The sequence below is a fragment of the Solanum verrucosum genome, unplaced genomic scaffold, assembly GCF_900185275.1.
Source record: "Solanum verrucosum unplaced genomic scaffold, falcon-dt-bn FXZP01000209.1, whole genome shotgun sequence".
Taxonomy (NCBI): domain Eukaryota; kingdom Viridiplantae; phylum Streptophyta; class Magnoliopsida; order Solanales; family Solanaceae; genus Solanum; species Solanum verrucosum.
This window is the reverse complement of record NW_026020702.1, coordinates 449,462-467,143: the sequence shown is the minus strand read 5'-3', so window position 1 is coordinate 467,143 and position 17,682 is coordinate 449,462. Positions and strand designations below refer to the sequence as shown.

General features: G+C 34.7%; 1 pseudogene; it reads left to right on the top strand.

The window, feature by feature from the left end:
* Window positions 1-8,144: 8,144 nt before the first annotated feature.
* Window positions 8,145-10,950, top strand: LOC125812391 (uncharacterized; annotated as a pseudogene).
* Window positions 10,951-17,682: the final 6,732 nt, after the last annotated feature.

Below are 17,682 nucleotides of genomic sequence, written 5' to 3'. Positions count from 1 at the left end.
TACACCACTAAGAACTTCGGAGTCTTGATTTCGTACCACTTTGGACACCCCTATGCTCTCACCAGGTGCGTGGTACGGTTAACCAACCGAAATAGCTTCAAACATTAAAAGTTTGCTAAAGTTAAGCATCAATTGTAAACTCCTTCATGCTTCTTATCGGTACCTGTATATCGTATTGTTGTGTAGTACTTTGTGAACTAGATAATCAAATTAGTACCTGGCGAATCTGTCTGCTTGATTCTTATGTATGGAGTGTTACATTTTTCTAAATTTATTATTTCTTGGCTGTTGTTGGGACTTCATGGAAAGAATTGAACTCATAATTACCTGCAAAAACAAAAACTAGGTTAGCAAAAAAATCAGCAAAAGTATTTCCCTTCCTGAAGGAGTGTTGTACTCTTACTGATATAGAATTTCTGATTCTATTGATGGAGTTGACCTCCATTGTCACGCTCCAAGGTGACTCCCACTCTCCATTAAGAATATTAACCATTGACAAAGAGTCAGCCTCAATAATAATTTGTTGAAAATGTTTGTCTAAACAGTATTGCAGACCCTCTCTAATTGCAATTGCCTCAGCCATCAAGTTAGAAGAATCAACCAACTTCACACCCTTAGCCCCTACTAGAGTACCATTATAATCTCTCACACAAAAAGTAGTAGAACTAGGACCAGGATTACCCTTGGAAGTATCTAAGACGGGTAACCCTCCTATCTTTTCTTCCTCGTTTAAAACTATATTAAAATCACCCCCAATCAACCAAGGCCTATCTATACCATCTGCAACCTGATATAGATCCTTCCACAAGTTCAACCTTTGCATAGCATCACACTTAGCATATACAATTGTAACATAAAAGGCTCAATTAATGCAACAAAAGTGAAGTGGTGAACCTTATGCAACATTTGAACCCTTTGAAAAGCTTGTTGTGACTTCAGTAATCTAATATTCCAAATAAAGGCCTTCATCATTACTGAGATATAGCTTTATTTCTCTTTGGTTGAACTCTGATTGGTTGCGTACTCTCACCACTGCCCTGCTTCTTTCCTTTTCTAACTGTCATCTCTCTCAATCTCGACTATAGGGCTTCAAATTTTTTAGGGTCGTGAAGAACAACATTGTCTGGGATGTCGAAACGAGGACAATGAGGTTCCGCCAGGAACAAGTTTAGAATGTCAGTGGGTCTGCCGGTGGCAGCGACGGTGAACAGCGCCGATAACACTGGTGCGAAGAACCTGTACATCATTTCCGTGAAAGGGATCAAGGGAAGGCTTAACAGGTTGCCTTCAACTTGTGTTGGAGATATGGTAATGGCTACTGTGAAGAAGGGTAAGCCAGTTCTCAGGAAGAAGGTTATGCCTGCTGTCATTGTTCGTCAGCGCAAGCCATGGTGTTAGTTTCGCTCTTTCCGTCCATCACTAGCCAAGGTTCATTTGAGTTCGAGGTCACCAGTGAAGTCGGTTGTAGTGGAATAGCTTATTTCAGCTTGTCATTGTCTCAGTCACTGCTCATAACGAGGTAAAGCACTCTTAGCTCTTTTCTTGATTCAGTTTGCACTAAATGTTTGATAATGATGTGTTATTTGATTGGTTCTAAGATTCTCTTGCGTGATGTGTTTAAGTCTAACTTTCATTCTTAATCTTCATCTTATTTTCATTGAGATTGGTACTGTAAGTTTCGTTTCTAATATCACTTAGTGTCTATTTTGAAATTATTTCTCTGTTCGCATTGTACTCTTCATAACTCATGGTCACTATGCCTGCCTCATGGTTTAGCTTGTTTCACTGGTTCATCATGATATTGTTCTGTTCTTATATTGTTGAAATAGTATTCATGCTTTCGTTGTGTTTAGAGGGTGCCGAATGAGTTATGCAGTTGAACATTCAACAGATTTTGAATATAAGTTGAATTTTGAGTTTGTATTCTTTAAAGAATGTTCAAACAACTGTTCATATCTTGTTTTAGGAGAGAAATGTATTATACATGTCCTCTGCTGTCATATGTTGCTCATTATTTTGTTAGAGTATGAGAGTGTTGGCAGTACACTTCTATAGTATTCTTGATGGTGTTGTAATGAAGCCTTTGATATGTCTGGTATTAAATCAGATTCCTTATGTTAATATTTTCTTATATATGTGTCCAATTTAGTATTCAACATGTGTAGTTTCTTTCCCTATATGAATCCTGTTCTTCGTGATTATCATTTGTACTACATCTTTAGTATATTTTGCATGTTACAGTGATCTAGTTGAGCATGGATTCTGAAGCTTAATTGTCCTTATTAATTGTGGTATTAAGTTGATAATTAGCCCCCTCCTATCTTTGTCTAAATATAAAATTCTCTATCCTGATTTCAATATGTTCTTTATCTTAGTCATTTACTTGATGTTACTGCTCAATATTGCCATCCTATATATATATATAGCTTAGTGTGAGCCCATAATCATAAGTTTAAGTGGAAGTAAGTGGATTTTATGTAGTCCTAGAGCAACTTTATAGTTTGAGTTATAGTAATTGGATTTTATATATTTTTTCCAGCTTCTAAGTGAAAGTTTATAGTTTAAGTTGAAATAATTGGCTTAAAAATAAAATTTTCATCTTAAGTTTATTAAAATAAAAGAAAATTTATTAACTTTTTTCTCTAATTTTTCATGCTATTAACTTTTCCCTCTAATTTTTCTACTACGATAAAATATTCCCTCCTATTAGTAATAAGAAACTTTTAAAAAAAAAAAAAACCATAATCCTGCTTAAAGTCAGATCGCCTCAGGCTTTCAACACATTGCTCAAGAAAAGAAATTCATGGTAGCCATCTCCATCACAGGTAATCCTAACGTACTGGTTAAATTGTTCGATGCTCTATCATAAGCAGCCTTTGCATGTGAAAAGCAAAGAAAGAAAAACCACTGGAGTTCAGAAACTGCTCTTCTCGACTCCTCTCTTTTCGTATTATTTTTAAAGCTTTCATGTTTTCTTTTGGTTCTGGATATTAATTTTCACGTGTTGTGATCTTGATGGCTACCATTAGCATCAACATGTAAAGGGTTAAGGAAGCTAACAATATCAGAAAAAGAACTACTCACTTGTCGAGCATATGTTTAATCTTTACTGCTCGTCTTACTTCTGCATTAATATTATCTTGTTTTTCTTTAGTTCTCTGTCCAAATTAATAGCTATAGTTGCTTTTTGTTATATGCCGAAAAATTAGTTTCTTGTTGATATCGCGGATTTAGATTCAGTGTTCTAAAACTCGACGTTGTAGAGATTTTTGGTACCATATACAGTCTGCTTCCTTTATAGTTTGTATACTCTTCATGTATTCAGTTTTGAATAGGTCCTTGAATTAGCTTGGTGTCAAATTGTTTTTCTTCTTTGTGTTACTTAATGGCTATAAGTTTACTAGTGTCAAGAAAAATTATTATTTTTTGCCTATTCTATTAAATTTAGAACTAGATTAACATAAAAATCATATCAATAGGAACCTAGTGTTGAAGTTCACTGAAAAACATTCATGTTTATTAAGTAGTTTCTTTTCATGTTTATAACTTAGAAATTACATTAAGGTATTCTGTTCTTTTCCATTTGCTGCTATGTGTGCTAGAGACATGCTTTAAGAATGGTTATCTTTTCTTAATGGCATCCGAAGAGTAAGATATTAGGATGCCATTAAGCTAATGGTTATCTTTCCTAAGGGGTTTGCATTGCCTTCATTGTCTTCTTGAAATACGCGTTACGATGTACGTTGGTAGTTGCAGTTCCAGCTGCCAAACCTCCTTTGTCTTGAACTGCTTGCTGCTGTAAATGAACTGCAATGTCATCCCATGCTCAATTGGGAATTCTCTGCAAAAATGACAATAATTGATATTCATATAGTTACATAGGAATACATGATCTGTCGAATTATTAAAGGGGCAATAGAAACTTGATGTTCACTCCAATATGCAAAAATGAACACCACAAGGCTATTGGCTACAGTTTAAACAAAACAATAATTGAATCTCTCTTCTGGCATATTCTATATTAGACTTCAGCAAATCTAGGAAGAATGTGAAAGTTTTAGTTTGACAGTCATATGAACAGTTTCTTGTATGAACAACAAACCTATAATTGCAGGTAAGTATTGTACTCCCAACAAACCTAGGAAAAGTGATACCTAGTTATGGTATGACATTATTTGTTTCATTTCAGTTTTTAAAAGCTTTGTCGTTTATATATTGAAACAACAAGAACCAAGTAAATTCCAACATATAATGCAAGACGTCTTATTTGTTAAGTCAGCTTGGTCACTCTGCCTAGTTGACTTCTTTTATCCAGCAATTTAGATGCATCATGTATAAGTCTTGGAGAAGAACCTGTAATGGTGTACCATTACCTTTGTCTTCATTGTTCCGTTAGATTCACCTTTTGTCTCTCTTCCTCTTCTCTTTTACTACTTGATTTACTTGAGGTGAGTATATTACCTCAAGTACTGATAATTTCACATGACTAGCCTTCATACATTATAGTGATTTGTTGAAATTTAACTATTGATTTGCAGTTTGAAGATTACAAAGAAAGCAACCGTAGTGGAAGAACATTGATATCAATTTCAGGACTCTTTGTGTGGACTTTGCAGGTTAGTATGTGTTTTGTTGTTTTCTTTAATAGTATGGAGATATTAGTCTTTAATAGTATGAGGGTATAATTCTTGTTTGCTATATGTATAGGTTATATACTTAATGGATAAAAGTTGGATAAATATATTGAATAGGCTTGATCCTTTATATAAGAATGGAGCCAAAGAGTTTCTTCATTTTGCATCATTAGATAGGCCAGATGCATCTGCAATATTGTGTCCATGTCGAAAGTGTCGTAATATGAAATTTGTTCAAAAAGATTTGATTGTTGAACATATTGTGGTTGATGGATTTCTAACTAGTTACACTAGTTGGATTTATCATGGTGAGGAGCTATTTTCATCAAAATTGGTCAATCAGTTAGATAAAGGTGATGAGATGCAAGACATGTTACATGAAGCATTTGGAATTCCTCCTACATCTTTTGTTGATATGGACACTAGTGCTAAAGGATTTGATGGGTCAAATCAACATAACATGGGTTTTGATAAGAAGACTGAAGAATTCTTTCGCTTACTGAAAGAAGCTGAACGTGAGTTATATCCTGGAAGCAAGTATTCACTACTTTCGTTCCTTGTTCGTCTATTACACTTAACGTGTCTCAATGGATGGAGTAACAAATCATTTTCCATGCTATTAGAGTTGTTAAAAGATGTGCTTCCAGAAGGTGAAACATTGCCCAAGTCCTTTTATGATTCAAAGAAGATTATTAAAGATTTAGGACTTGAATATAAAAAGATACATGCATGTCCAAATGATTGTATGATTTATTGGAATGAGACGAAAGATAGAACGTCTTGTAAGTTTTGCAAAGCTCCAAGATACAAACAGTTCAAAGGGGCATCAGTTAATTCTAGTTCAGAAACATCAAAAATTCCATCAAAGGTGTTTAGATATTTTCCATTAATACCACGACTTCGAAGACTATTTATGTCAGCTAAAACATCTACTCAAATGAGATGGCATGCTGAAGGTCGCACTAGAGATGGAGTAATGCGACATCCTGCAGACAGTATTGCTTGGAGGAAATTTGATGAAGCACATACAGATTTTGCTCGAGATCCTCGAAATGTTAGACTTGGATTGGCTTCAGATGGCTTTAGTCCATTTAAGTCTATGTCTATCTCACATAGCACATGGCCTGTTATCTTGATTCCATATAATTTGCCACCATGGTTGTGCATGAAACAACCATATATGATATTATCAACTATTATTGATGGTCCTCGTGCACCAGGTAATGATATTGATGTCTATCTACAACCCTTAGTTGATGAGTTAAAAGAATTGAGGGTTGGTGTTGCCACTTATGACATATCAAACAATCACATGTTTCAAATGCGTGCAACATTGCTTTGGACAATTAGTGATTTTCCAGGGTTAGGTAACTTATCAGGATATGGTGTGAAAACTAGATATGCTTGTCCATGTTGTCTTACCAAAACTAAACATACAAGGTTGAAAAATGGGCGAAAATATTGCTTCATGTCTCATAGACGATGGTTATCTCATGGACACAAGTTTTGAAAAGATAAAGTGGCATTCAATGGCCTTGTGGAGTTAGATGGAGCACCTAAACGGTTGACGGGAATTGAGATTCTTAAGCAATTGAATAATGTTAAAAACAAGTTTGGTAAAGATCTATTGGCCAAATCTCGTAAAAGGAAATGGGATGATGTTGATAATTTGGTGCAAAATATATGGAACAAAAAGAGCATATTTTTTGAGTTGGAATACTGGAAAGACAATATGATTCGTCATAATCTTGATACGATGCATATTGAAAAGAATGTCTTTGACAATATATTTTGGACATTATTGAATGTTGATGGAAAAGGAAAAGATAATTTAAACTCCCGTTTAGATTTACAAGAGATGGGGATCCGAAAAGCTTTGCATCCTAAGAAAAAGGCTAATGGAAAATATTATCTTCCTCCTGCATGTTTCACATTGAGTAACACACAAAAAGACATCCTCTTACAAGTGTTAAAAGATGTGAAAGTTCCAGACGGATATGCTTCAAATATCTCAAGTTGTGTTGATCTGAAGCAACGCACAATGCATGGGTTGAAGAGTCATGACTGCCATATTTTAATGCAACAACTCCTTCCTATTGCCTTGCGGAATCTCCTGCCAGTGAATGTACTTAAGCCATTGATTGAATTAAGTAATTTCTTTAGGGGCATTTGTTCAAAAGATCTGAAGATAGGTGACGTAGAAAAACTCCAAGATCGAGTTGCAATAACTCTATGTCATTTGGAGAGAATATTTCCTCCATCTTTCTTTGATATCATGGAACATCTACTTATCTATTTAGCTGAAGAAGCAATGTTGGGAGGACCTTCACAATATCGCTCAATGTGGTTTATCGAACGGTATCATTTTGTTATTTTTTTTATCATACTTACAAGAAATTGTATTTGTATTCTAAAAATTGTCTATTTTAGGTTCTTGCTTTGTCTTAAAAACTACGTAAGGAATAGACGTTATCCAGAAGGTGCGATTGCAGAGGGACGTTGGATAGACGAGTTAATGACGTTTTGCTCATAGTATTTAGATGACGTCGAGACTAAGTCTAATCCACCTCTAAGAAATGATGTTTTATCTAATGAAACGACAGACCAAGAGGGTCGTCGATCAAGTAGAGAGAAAGGATTTAAGCTTGATGACATTACACGTGCTCAAGCACACAGATATGTTTTATTTAATTCTACCTCCACAACTTCATATCGTGAGTAAGTATTAAATCATAATTTATACTTAGTAATTAATTATTAAATAATTTTCTTTCAACTTTTATTAAATAGTTATGTGTTTTACTTCCGTAGTGAACATATAAAAGAAATCAAGAAGGAAAATCCTCGTCTATCAAGACATAATGTGAATCGAATTCATAATGAAAGATTTCAACTATGGTTTAGAAATCACGTAAGTATCAACTTGCTAAAATATTAGCTCATATATTACTATATAGGTAATTATAACTTTTAGATCACATCTTTATTTTTGAATGCTAGGTCGAGAAGATGCATATGGCTGGTGAAAACATATCTGAGGATATTCAAACTTTAGCTATTGGCCCATTAATACAAGCAAAAAGAATGACTGGCTATATATGTGATGGAGTTAGATACTTAACAGAGTCTCGTGATGTTAAGAGAAAAACTCAAAATAGTGGTATTATGTTAAAGGCTATCACTCAAAGTTATGCAAGCACAAAAGATAAAAATCCCATATTGGCAGAGGTTTCTTTTTATGGAATCCTCACAGACATAATTGAGTTATATTATTCCAAGAATCTCAAGTTTGTATTGTTTAAATGTAAATGGGTGAACAATAGCAAGGGTCTTATTGAGAAAGATGATTATGGATTTACTCTTGTGAATTTTAATCATCTACTGTATACAAGACATCAGTTATCAGATGAACCATTCATCTTTGCTTCTCAAGCTCAACAAGTGTTTTATGTCGATCATCCTATGGAAAAGGAGTGGCGAATGGTTGTTAAACTTAAGCCAAGAGGTTTTTATGATTTAGGTGATGACACACCAACAACTGAGCATAAGGAAGGACATATGGAGTTGTGGCCTGAACAACAATTGGATGACACAACATTTGAAACTGAAGAAGACATTGAATGGGTTAGAGAAGGAGTACCAGGATTAGAAATTGACCCAGAAACTTTGGAAAGTAATGAAGCATATGATGAAGATGACAACGTATCTTAGTTTTTGTTACTATAGTAGTATAATCACTATTTCAGTACAATTGATTTTTGAACAATAATGACTTTGATGTTTTAACTCTTCATTCAGCTGTTAAAATCTCATATGTTTATATATCTTATTATTTAACATGATAGTTAGATATTATTTTATACTTTTATATAGTAGAAACTACTTTAAATTTGGTAGGATTCATAGCTACTGAGGAACTTCGTTGAAATGGAAAGAAAAAGACAGAGAAATTCTAGTCAAAGTGAGCTTTTATATGATTCTTCGGAGCAACAAAAACAACAAATCGAAAGTATGTCAATGCCTCAACCGCCCCAAAATTGGCCACAAAATGAAAGAGATGAATCACATGATACAAAAAATCTTCCAGGTATTAAATATCATGATATTTATTCTTCCTTTCATAGTTTAAAGTAGTTAGATAATTTTTATATAAATAATAAATTTTCCTCTTTTCATCTTTGATTATTTATAGATTCTGAGCAACAAAAACAACAAATTGGAAGTATGTCAATGCCTCAACCCCCCCAAAATTGGCCACAAAATGAAAGAGATGAATCACATGTTACAAAAAAACTTCCAGGTATTAAATATCATGATATTTATTCTTCAAAAATATGCCTCTTTTTATCTTTGATTATTTATAGATTCTGAGCAACAAAAACAACAAATCGGAAGTATGTCAATGCCTCAACCGCCCCAAAATTGGCCACAAAATGAAAGAGATGAATCACATGATACAAAAAATCTTCCAGGTATTAAATCTCATGATATTTGTTCTTCCTTTCATAGTATAATGTAGTTAAATAATTTTTATATCAATTATAAATTTGCCTCTTTTTATCTTTGATTATTTATAGATTCTAATGAGAGTGAAGAGCAATCTAAGCGAACTAGGGGTCCCACTATGATGCACTCGGGATGGGGGAAAGATGGTGGAAATTTACATATTGAATTGAATGAACATGGTCAAGTTATTGGGTCAGAAGGAACTAGATTGAGTTCAAAACTTGGTGTGCTAGCACGAAATGGCATCTTAGCGCCACTGAATCATAAAGATTGGAGGCTTGTACCTAGTATATACAAGGATAGAATATGGGCTCATATCAAGGTTCTTAGTATACACAAAACCTATTTACTAAGATGTTTTTGTTTTTATATTTTATTTTATAAATGAGTTGTGTATTAAATATATGTACAGGAAAATACTGATGCAACTGATGACATGAAGCGCATACTTATGATGTCATTTGGATCTAAATGGAAAGAATCAAAGCATGAAGCAAAAACCATTGGATATGACCCATATAACACTGATATTGAGCGTTTAGCTCATTGTCCAGATAGAGTTGAAGAAGATCAGTGGCGTTCATTAGTTCATTATTGGAGCTCAAAAGAAGCAAAGGTATGTGCTAGATATATATTTCTGCATTTGCTCTACTAAATGAGAATTTCATAGAAGTTGTCATAAATTAATAAAGTCGTGTTTTCCTTGATTATACTTCTTATTGTAGAACAACTAGAAGTTCTTTTTGATTTGTCCCTTTCTTCTAATTGGCAGAAATAATGTTGTTGTACATGTCCAGTTTGCCAACTTGCACAAAATGTTCTTGTATAGAAATTGATTGCACTTTGTGAAACTCAATTATGATGCTTTTTTATATTTTTTCTTGGCTATTTCTTTTATATATTCAAGATTGTGCATGTCCTCTTATATATTGTTGTGTTCAAATTTCTAGGAAAAGAGTGAGAGAAACAAAGAAAGTCGAAAAAAATTGACTATGCCACACACATCAGGGAGAAAAAGTCATTCTCAAATTATAGATGATGTACGAAGTAATCACTATTTATTTTCTATAATTTATATATTAAATAATACTTATCGTGAATATTTAATGTCAATCTCTTACTATTCAAACAGATGACAAAGATGAATAATGGTGTAAAGCCAACTCGTATTGAGGTGTTCAAAAAAACTCACATTAGGGCGAATAAAGAACCAGTAAATGAGATAGCTGGTGAAGTTATGGTAAACTCTTACTCTTTAAAAGTATATAGGTACTTTCTTTCTATTACAATTTTTTTTTAAAAACTTCTCATTACTTTACCTTTCTTTCAAAAGAAACAAATGGATGATCTTGCCGAGGTGTATCCTGAGTTGAATGTCCCTGGAAGTGCTCCTAATGATGTGTACTCCCAAGTAATGGGATCAGACACTCATGGAATTGTCCGAACTCTAGGAAAAGGAGCATCTCCTAGCTTAGTATATGGCCCCGTATATAAACGATCTCAGACTGAAAAAAGAGATTTTGATACAAGGGTTGAGATGGAAGTTCAAAAAGCTACCTCAACTATGAAAATTGAGATGACAGAGAAGATGTATGAAGCAAAAAAAGAGATGGAAGCGATGGATAAAAAGTTGCTAGAAGCGAAAGAGGAAGCAAAAGAGAATAACGAAGTGATGGAGAGAAAATTATCGGAAACAAAAATGGATATGGAAGAAATTATAGCGGATAAAGTGAAGGAAGGAATACAAGCATATGTAGAGTCTTTGGGAATTAATATTGATGCAAATTTAAAATCAGAGCAGGTGAAATAATTGTGTTGCTCAAAAAAATACTTTTTTTTAGATGAAAACTTAGTTTCTCTTAATTATAATAGTCTTCCTCTTTTGCAATAGGTTCCTGATAACCCACTTAAAGATTGTCAACAACCATCATCACTTGTTCCAGGTGTTCACACAAGAAAGGTTAGAGAAAATTTCATTAAAATTTTGAATTTTATTTTAATTGCGTAAATCCTAACATTTATATGATCACGAGATCAACTAATTCTTCTTTCTTGTTTAATATGGATTAATCGACAAGCTGTTAATTGCGCGTCATGTACACATAACCAGTCTAAGTGATCATTTTTTTCTTTTGGTTCTGGTTGTTGTTGTTGTTTTTCAGTTGGTATAGTGAAATTATAAACTGTGTTAATTTATCATATTATTGTCAACTGGTCTAATGATCATTGTAGTCTTGATCCGTATATTAGTTATCTATTTAGTTGCATCACTACCCTTGCAATGATAGAGATACATGTAAGTTCATACATGAATAATATTTCATTAGGATCAGATAAGTATGTATAGTTATAACCATTCCAAGATGTGTCACGAGATGGTGCATTAGGAAAGACTCAGACATTCCATGGTCCAGCTCTGTAGAGTTCAATGAAACCATTCATAATGAATGTTTGCAGGAATCCACCAGTATCGAATGTCCAGGTAAACTCACCTATGGAAGGATCATTTGTGCTCTTCCATGACGAAAGGGAATGATGAAAACTAGTTTTCAGATTAATCCCAACCTTCATTCCAGGTAAAGTTGTGTCACCTGGATTGTCAAAACTTTGCCACAGGTAGTTCTGAGGCTTATCCTCGGCTGCATCTCGAACAACAAGATTGCCTGAATCAAGGAGTTGTGCTACTTGATTTTGCCCATGTCTAGTGGAATCGGAGGACCAAATTACTCTGCCAGAACCATTTAGAAGAGTAAGAATTCATTGTCTGGTAAAATTTAGCTCACTGGATGTGTCATTGAGTGGATTTTCTCTATTACAGGTTAGAACTTAAGACTAAATGAGTTATACAAAGATTTTAGTACTACAACAACTACTACATCTCAATCCCAAGCAAGTTGTAGTAGGTGGATGGCTAGCTAAAACTAGTCATTTTATGATGAATCCTCGGAATACTCATATAAAGATGTTAATTCACTAAAATGTACCTGGGAGGAAATGATTGTAACTGTTGTGACCAGCATGAAGTCTTGCCAACACACCGATCAACGGAGCATTGTTGTAAGTGGCAAGCTCAGTTTGCTCATAGTTATTTCTTTGATCAGTGAAGTTGTCATAGGCATCAGGTCCACCAATAAGAGCACCAGTAAGGAGATTAGGATCACTCGCCTTTCTACTATACCAGGTAGGATAGCCTGCCCGACAGCTAACAAAACTAGGATTAACCTTAAACGAGACAATGGAGGAGGCTCTGTGGTGTACTTGCCTTGGGTTATTGTTTCCATATCCCAACATGTAACTTGTTGCTCTCGGGTTGTCACCAAGAATGTAGTCCACCTGGAACAACATCAAACATGATGATTAGTTCACCAAGAACACATAGTTCCATGCTTTAGTGAATTATTTCCTTTAAAATGTAGCACTCTATCAAAGTTAAAATCTTTACCTGAGACTTAGAGAATGAGAGAAGTTCATTCAGAGAAATAGAACCAGAAGAACACTTGAGGTATTTACCAGCAGAGGCCAAATAGTCAGAATAAGTAGTGCTAAGGAATGTAGCACTAGTAACAAAATACATATTGTTCCATCTTTGCCTATAGATGAGACCTCCAGGAGTTTTCTGGGTATTTCTGTCACCCTTTGCAAGACATGAACACATAAAGTTCTTTGCTTTCTGCTGGTACTTCTCAAATACAGGTGCATTATGACCAGCTTTACTAGACATCAAGAATTGCCAACACATAATACCAATTATTTTATCATTGCGACTTCTGATAAGATAATTGTTCATTTCTAGTATGTTTTAATGTTGTTTCTGTGTATATATGGAGTTTTACTGTTTGTACAAGTTTATGTAGTATTATTTGGGTGGCATTGAGTCATCTTCCTTCAACAACATTTCTGGAGTACGTGTGAAATCAATCTCTGACTTTTGACGCCTTCTCACTAATTTCTCAAACCATCTATCCGAACCATAGTCTCTGGTGTCCTGTGTTGATAGATGATTTGCAGGAACTCCATTCTCTGACATATAACCATTAGCTACACTTTTAGATTTTCTCTAAAGACCAATACCTCCTCAGTATTACAAGTCTGATCCTCTTGCTCTATGTCTTGTTGTATTTCTATAGATAATAAGGTATCGAATTGAGTTTCCTCTGTACTTGTTGGACCACCAAATATCTCCCCATATTTGGCATTGGCATCAACATCACCTCCACAACCATCGCAAACACACAACTTGTGATTTCAGCAACACCACCTCTTCGTCTTGCAATCTGGCTCATCCAATTCACTTCAGTTTCCCAGTCTTGTATTTGTCTTCTGTGTCCCAACCATTGTAGCATACAATTCCATATCTTCTTGGTCACACTACATTCAAAGAATAAATGTGAAAATGTTTCTTAGTGTTGGCAACAAAAGACACAATCAGGGAGGACAGTGATTCCAAATTTCTGCAATCTCTCAACTGTTGCTAGTCATTTCTGTATATCCAACCATAGAATGAATTTATATCTAGGATGTATCTTTGTATGTAAATCAAGATGTTTCCAAGCTACTTTGGGATGAACAGGCATTAAATTTACATACATCTTCCGGATTGAAAATCTATCCCTAAGTTGGGATTTAACAAGTTGTTGTTGAATTGTCCCATGACTTCCTAGTCTGTTTATTAACTGATCTCTAGATTCCAGTACCTTCCTCACAACCCAGGAAGGTATCTTTGTCTGTTTGTATCTTTGTCCCAACACCAGATATTTGTTTTGTTGAAGCAATCATATATCTTCCTTTTTTTATTTTCCTTCTGAAAAAATTGGCACACTTATGTATTCAATGAAATGTTAAGTTTTGTATTTTGTAAAGTATCAAAATAATCAATTTAATGTTTTTTCTCAGGCTAACATGATCAAGAAGACTGGAACTACCATAATTGGCACAAATAAAAAGAAGTGGGTATGTTTGAAAAAACTACAAGATCTTTCTTTTCTTTCAAAAGGAGGAAAATTTCATGTATATAATTACTACTTTCGCATCAATTCCTTAATATGTTTTTTTTTAGAAAAATTCAATTAGTCATTTTTGATATCTCAATTTTTTCTAGTTAACTGGGATCTTATTTCTATTATTATATAGTTATAAATTTTCTTATGTGCATTTCTTGTGCAGAATTTTTAAGGAAATTGATGTCAAGTATCGACTTCAACATGCTCGACTTTCGGGTTGATGATTTTATAAAGATTTATTGCAAATTTATTGGAGATTTTAATTTCATTTGAATTAGGAGTTAATTAGTTGGTTTTATGTTGAGATTATTACATTTAGTTAGATTTCAATTTTACTTGAGATAGAAAAGATAATTTGTTTTGGCATTGTTTTCTTTTACAGAAAACTTATTATATTGCTATTTTGTCCTTTGATTATAATATTAGAAAATATTTACTTTATATAATATTTCTTGCTTATCATGAAGAAGATAGTTTTGAATGCACAGATTGTTTGTATGTATTTGTGTCTTGAGAAAAACTATATATAGTGGATGTTGAAGAAACTTGGTAGCGACATTAGAATATTAATATGACATTTAGCAAAATATAAAATAATGTCACCAATTTTTATGACATTCAATAATAGCATTTGTTGACATTAACTAAAGTGTCAGAAATTTCAATGTGACATTTTATAAATGTCACAAGTAAGTGTCTTGAAATTTGTTTTACCAACATTTAATCTAAATGTCAGAAAGTGTAAGTGACATTTCATAAATGTCGAAAAAATAAATGTCATATATCTCATTTCGACATTTCCTTAAATGTCAAAAATAAATGTCATATATTTCATATCGACATTTACGTAAATGTCATATATCTCATACCAACATTTACCTAATTATCAAAAATAAATGTCATAAATATCTCATACCGATATTTACCTAAATGTCGAAAATAAATGTCATATATCTCATACTGACATTTACCTAAATGTCGAAAATAAATGTCAAATATATCATATTGACATTTACCTAAATGTCAAAAATAAATGTCATATATTTCTTATCGACATTCACATAAATGTCAAAAAATAAATGTCATATATCTCATACTGACATTTACCTAAATGTCGAAAATAAATGTCATATATCTCATACTGACATTCACCTAAATGTCAAAAATAAATGTCATATATTTCTTATCGACATTCACATAAATGTCAAAAAATAAATGTCGTAATAATCTTACCAACATTTACATATATGTTGCAAAGGAAATGACGCAAATTCTTTTCAACATTTACCTAAATGTCACAAAATAAATGTCACAAATTCTTCCCGACAATTACCTAAATGTCGGAAAAATTCTCGACACTAAAATTTACTACATTTGGTCCAAATGTAAAATAAATGTCAGTAAACAAATTTGTGACATTTAAACATCATAATACGACATTTAGAAAATGTCGTTGTATCTCCACTTTCTTGTAGTGCCTGGGACGGGATTACTGGGCTAACACTAAGGACATCTCCAGCACTAACTGGTCACCAGATTCCAAGAGGTGGTTGCACTTGGTTTCTAGAAGGATCCGCCCATTGGGAAACTGTACCGACGTAACTTTTCCATGGGCTCTAGTAGTTGCGGTTACTATACAGGGGATAGGACTAAAGTGGGTGCTTACATCATTTCAGAGTGGAAGGTGTTCTACTGGGGAAATAAAAAGGTATTCTTCCTACCTGGACTGGTGAATGCGATGTGCAAGCCGGTAGGGGTGCCTCTCTTGGACACCGATGAGATACTTCCAATGGATCCATCCTTTCACCCGATTTTGATTAGGCAAGCTTCCATCTCTGAGAGTAAGAGGAGAAAGACGGGCAGGGCTAGTACCATTCAAGCAGCTAATGAGGTGGATGATGAAGTAGGGGAAGATGATGAGGTCGACGGTACTCTCCCTACCCAGTACCAGTCCCCGCTTTCCAGTGCTCATGTTTAAGAGGATCCGACGGCTGTCCGAAGGAGACTTAGAGGCTCCCAAGCTAGTACCTCGACTTCGGTTCCACCCTCCACTGCCCTTGAGTTTGAGATGTTGCGCCACCAGCTGCGATGGGAGAGGAAGAAGAATTTAGTGAGAGATCGCCTAATAGGCCAGATGTGGAAGACCCTGAAGGTCATCTTCTCCAGTGTCTACCCTAGTGGGAGCTTCCTACACTCGAGCAACAGGACTTCCAGTAGTTTCCCTTATTGAGTGACGCGTGGACTGGCGAGACAGGCCCCGAGGACATGCGGTCCGACATCAACACTTTCCATTCTGATGGACCCTGATTTAGTTTTGTCTCTCTTGGGCATATGGTGGACAAATTTCTATTTATCTTTTGTTTTTCCGCACATTTTTGTAAGCACATGGATGCTTGTTTTTGTTGTTATCAAAACTTCTAATATTTAAATGTTAGGTGACTATAATTTCCTATTATATTATTGCGTAATGATTAAATGACAGGAGTTAGTCCTTGCATGATTTGAGTCCATATGTGAGACTAGGGAAAACAGGGGAGACAGAGCTAAGATTTTGTCCCGCTCTGGCGAGAGAAATCCCGCTTTGGCGGTCTCGCCCTGGCAGGAATAATCCCACCCCAACGGCTCCGACGGAAACAATACCCAGGTCAATAATTTTGTGGGGTTTTCCCCCATTTTCTAAAGTTTTTCATTGACTCCCAGACTATAAATAAGCATTGAGGACAATCCTCTTAGCTAGAATAGTCATTGCCTACCCCAAGTCAACCCAACGGTACACTCCAAAATCTCTTTCCCATTAATCCAGCACCACAATACGCACATCCCCAGAATGTGCCCATACACTCACACGGTATAGTCGGTCGCAGCATGCATCCAGATTTTGTTTAAGAATCACATTGTAGTTAATCTAGACCTTTGCACCTAACCCTATGATGACTCTCTTTCCGACAACTAGTTTCATGAAACTCAGGCAATTACGACTCGCACAATTTTGAACATTTAAGCTAGCATGTTGCACACATCGAAATCCAGACAAGCAATATTGTGCACATAATCACATCATAACATCCAAGTAAATGTACCTTTCACACCAACAGTTAATTCAGACAATATATGCACACATTCACCGTTTTAAGCTAACATTCACAGATAAGACCAAATTATGTATTAATTCACTCCATAGATGACCATTACTTATCATCTACGCATTTATACATCCTCTAAGGCCATATACTAATTTGAACATTCTCAGTTCCAATTTACCTTGCTTGTGTCCCTTCAGCCGTGACTACGACATCCAGTTCACTTTGTTGAGATACCAATTGGAATTGAGAGATACCAATTGGACTCAACTCATACCACAAGCGCCAACTCGCACAAAGGGAGAGAAGTAATGGAACAACTTCCTAGAATGCTTCATAGCTTTCTAAAGATTAAATGTGGATGTTAACACACCAATCCGCAAGAGTCTATTCCACATTTTGCTCTTGTACTGGGAGACTGGTAACCTAGGCTCTGATACCAATTTGTCATGAACCAACCCA